This window comes from Siphateles boraxobius, unplaced genomic scaffold (assembly GCF_051911475.1).
Source record: "Siphateles boraxobius isolate OS27281-9 unplaced genomic scaffold, OSU_SipBor_1 81, whole genome shotgun sequence".
Classification (NCBI taxonomy): Eukaryota; Metazoa; Chordata; class Actinopteri; order Cypriniformes; family Leuciscidae; genus Siphateles; species Siphateles boraxobius.
The window spans coordinates 585,339-590,168 of record NW_027509210.1 but is presented as its reverse complement, the minus strand read 5'-3'; the positions used below and the strand labels follow the sequence as shown (position 1 = coordinate 590,168).

At 35.4% G+C, this 4,830-nt stretch overlaps 1 long non-coding RNA gene across 1 annotated transcript; it reads left to right on the top strand.

The window, feature by feature from the left end:
• Positions 1–861: 861 nt before the first annotated feature.
• On the top strand, positions 862–3,616 carry LOC143730815 (uncharacterized). Its single transcript, XR_013200653.1, has 2 exons — positions 862–1,045; positions 1,495–3,616. It is a non-coding gene; the product is annotated as an uncharacterized LOC143730815 (long non-coding RNA).
• Positions 3,617–4,830: the final 1,214 nt, after the last annotated feature.

Genomic DNA, 4,830 nt, shown 5'->3' with positions numbered 1-4,830 from the left:
GGTCACAAACATGTTTCTAAACACATTTCATTTCTCATCTTTACTGACGAGCTTTATTTCATATCCATGACTGGATTATTTGCTATTTTATCAGAAATGTTTTAAATTCTATATTTGAAGTGCATGTTATCTGTGACATGATCTGAATCTATATCATCAGTTCAGTCTCTGTATTATAATTATGATGATAACGGGTTGTTTTCTTCATTTACAGTCTCTGTTGATCCAGTCGAGTTGTAAAGTGTCGTTCTGATGAATCAAATATGATCAAACATGAGGTGAGAAGAGAAAGATGATTATGATCAGGACTCACACATAACAGCACATTTATATAATTGATGAATATGAATATTGGGTAAAACTTTACAATACGGGTGCACTAATATGCATTAATTCATGTTTAACTAATGCACAGATAATTATGAGTTAATGTATGACTCATGAAGAACTAAACCATTAATGAATTATTACTGCATCAGCAACTAATAAAGAGTCTATATGATTAATATATTAAGTAATACATTAAATGATATTAATTAAATGTGTCATTGTGTAATAATTCCTTAATAACATATTTTATTAACTAATAGTGTAAATTAATGTGTTAATAACCACAATGGGTCAGAGCAATGTACTTCAACTTCCAGTTGTCTGCTTTAATTAATCATTAGCTAATGATTTGCACAGGTATCATTATGTTATAACTTTACTTGTTGAGGCATATTAGTGCACCCGTAGTGTAAAGTTTTACCCAATATTGAAGTATAATATTGTAATAACACTGAGCTCATGCAGATGTTGATCAGGAGTTGATCTGATGACTCGTGATATGATGTTATATCGCTTTTATGAAAATCTGTCTGTGTGATTGAACAGATTCAAATGAAGAGGAGAAAGAAAATCAGCAGAAATCACAGATCAGCAGAAAACAAGAAGACTGAGAGAAAAATGGAGGACAGAAATGAGACACAAACCAGTGAATCACGAGAGGAAAGAGGAGAGACACTTGTTAGATGTGAGAGTATGGAGATACTAAAGCCAAACTGTGAGTGTTTGATCATTATTGAACTTTAATCCTTCATTACATTTTAGTTTTACTGTTAGATCAGTTTCACAGACGAGGCTTAAAACTAGTGCAGACTGATTAAGCTGTTTTAACTGAAAGCATCTTAAAATATGGCAGTATCATTGTTTTGTCTGGAGAGGCACATTAGTAATGTTTTTTTTCTAAGACACGTTTAAAAAAGCTACTGAAATACCCTAATTAAACTAAAGACTAATCCTGGCTTAATCTAAACCCTGTCTGTGAAACCAGACCTTACTGTTGTTTTCTCTTGACATAAAACGGCACATTCAGACACTTTCATCAGACCGACTTTCTGCAGTTATGAAACAACAGGATAATCGACAATAGTTAATGTTCAAGAACATAATAAATGTATAAATTCAAATCAGTTTATATGATGATAATCTAACATGTGTATTTATTTCTAGTGTCCTGTGATCCAGACGGGCCTGTAAAGTTTGATTCTGATGTCAAAACTGAGGAGAGATCAAACCCTTCATCACTGACATCATCATCGTCACCATCACCATCACTGTTACGTCCCTCACTAATTAGAGGTTATTTGACTAGGAATTTTATTAGACATAACAAGTTTTGCATCTTTGCAGGACTGTGATATGAAGAGTGTGCTAAAGTAGCATATTTCATCAACAGTGTGAAAATGAATAGCACATAACAGGCACAATACCAGTATAAACATAAATATCTATTGGTACAATATGCGTCACATGACTAAAACTTACGTCATCGTTTTAAACACCTCTGTTTTCCCAGTCCACACTACAACATGAAAACAGCGTTTTCAAATTTATACACTTTGGAGAGGGTTTTCAAAAAGCTTTGTTTTCATAAATAAAAATGGCGTCTTAGTGTGAACAGAAGGCCAAAACGGAGAGAAAAATATGCTTTTTCAAACGTAAATGGAGGCTATTAGTGTGGACAAGGCCTTAGATCTGGTAACTAAAAACACATCTCTTTTTGTCCTTCTGTCAACACTGCGGGTACGTTTGCACGACAACGATATGCGTAAAACGGAGAAGTTTTTCTTTTGAGTTTTCCGCGTACATCGACACCATTGTCAAAACGATCTCCATTCACACAGGTCCACAAAAACTAAAAACGCTGTATTCTGCTGCCAGACCAGTAGATGGCGATGAAACACTAGAGACTGAACATGTAATACATATGTGCATAACGTCATCGTCTTTAGAGATTCGCGTTTTTGTTGTTTACACGGAGACCGTTTTCAAAAACTTGCAATTTGAAATCCGTTTTCAAAACATTGTGTTTTCAGGCACCCAAAACGCTGTTGTTGTATAAACAAACGGCCAAAGCACATAAAAAGTTTTACGTTTTAAGTTGAAAACGGTGTTGTGTAAACAGCCCCTGAAACAGCGTTTTTATTAATGAAAACTAAGCTTTTTGTAAAACACTCTCCAAAGTACATAAATTTGAAAACGCTGTTTTCATGTTGTAGTGTGGACTGGGAAAACGGAGGTGTTTAAAAACGATGACGTAAGTTTAATCATGTGACGCATATTGTACCAATAGACAGGGACGTAGCACCAAATTTTGGGTCCTGGGTACAAACCATCTTGCTGGTCCCCCTACCAAATACCATAGTGATATCAATGGGTGGGGTATTACATTTTTATCATAAAAACACTTAAAATGTAAACAAATGGTTGCTAAAATATCCTTTATTGTCACAATACCTTTTTTAAAGTGTAGGCTAAGTACAAGTTAATTGATGATTATTTGTCTGTTTATAGACTATAGAATCACAGGGTACCGCCAAACTAGACATTCAGTCTTTGAATTACATTTTAAAATAAGTCATTTTCAATCATTAAGATGTGCATTAAACTGAGATCAATCCTGTACTTAATGTAAGAGCGTGCGCGAGCTAATTTGCATAACAATGCGGTAAAATAGGCGCTAACGATCTGTGTGATCGCGAGTGTCTGGCACTGAGTCCATTCTCTCAGTTGGTGTTATCAATATATTTTGAAATGAGTAATGACATCAATTGGAGGGCCCAATTAATTCGAATTAGGTTACAAAAAATAAAAAAATTAATTGATTGGATTTCAAAGGGCCCTCTCCCTAGACGGGGCCCTGGGTAGTCAGGTCCACTTTTCCCCCCACTACCATGCCCCTGCCAATAGATATTGATGTTTATGCCGGTATTGTGCCGGTTGTGTGCTGTTCACTTTCACACTGTTGATAAAATATGTTACTTCACACACTCTTCATATCACATTTACTCAACTTAATGTCTGCATGCGAAATCACACACTGACTACTATATAATAGGTGAAACACTGCATATGACAAGAATAGTATATCCTTCACAGGAAACTATTATAAACACAGAAAGACCTGAGACTTTCTGACTGAATGATGCATCAGCTCTACCTCAGCATCCGTTATTGTACCATTTTATATAGCCTATATATATGCATTTATGTTTAGATGTAATGTGTTTTGATAATGTAAGTGCCTTATGCTCTGTATTTGTTCAATAAATAAAACCTGACTGTGACTGTGTGACTGTGGCGATTGTGGTGGTTCTGCGAGGTCTGTAACGGGAGAGAGAGAGAGGAAGGAGACGAGCGGTGAGTAAGTAGGTCAAGTGCAAATGAAGAACACCCGTGTCTTGTTGCAGTCGTTGGCGTGGAGAGGCCGGATATAAGCCGCTGTGGAGTGAGAGACGAGAGAGGAAACATGCAACAGGACTGTGTATAAATTGTGACAGAAGAGAGACTGTAGAACATGTATTGCTAGAGTGTGAAGCTTACAGCACACAGAGAATCACACTGTTAGAAAACGTCAAAGAATTAGGATATACTGTACACTTTTATCAGTAGAGGGTTTACTTTCTTTTTCCACATTAAAACCATCAGCATGGCCAGTTCTCATGAGGTACCTAAAAGAAAAAGTTCTATTTGATAGAATTTAAGATCAACCAAGAATTTTTATTTAGTTATTATTATTTTATTTTTTTATTAAGCGTCTAAATCCGCATTGAAGCTCCACACCCCAAATAGTTGGTGGCGGTAATGCACCAAATTGCTATGCCAACCGTCAATAAATTTGAAGAAGAAGAGACGAGAGAGAGAATGGACTCGTACGCCATAATCAGCCGACCGGGAAGAGGGAAAAACAGGCGAAAAAGAGAATTTGTCTTAGTTTTTTAGGGTTTATATGGGTTATTTAAATTTTCTCAATATCATAATCATTTGTTAACAAACAAGTATTCATTACTTTGATGCACGCACAAAAAATAGCTTGTTGGTCAAACATAATACAATTATGACAACTATTTCCACAGTTGAACAATTTTATTTGAACTTAAACTAGGTTAATTGCACAGATGAGTAAAATTAATTCGAAGTGAATGAGATCACACCAATTTCATTTGACGTGTGGTGGTGAGCTTGTGCTTAGGTTATCAGTAGCAGTCGTATAATACAAAAACGAATTTATTTTATTTATTTCAATAAATGCAAATAGCCAATGCAACTCTTTTTCATATGCTATGTGTAACTTACAGTATACAAGTTATGATCAACATAGACTCCCCTAATGTAGCCATATATAGCCTAACCACAAGGTCTACACTTCGGCATACACGTAACCTCAGGGATCGAAATTACATCAGCTCTTTTAAATGTCAAATATAACTGAACATCAAACTTCAGCAGGTCTTTCACTTTACTAAAAAACGCATTAAACATCACTTAATTTCAACATTTACTCTC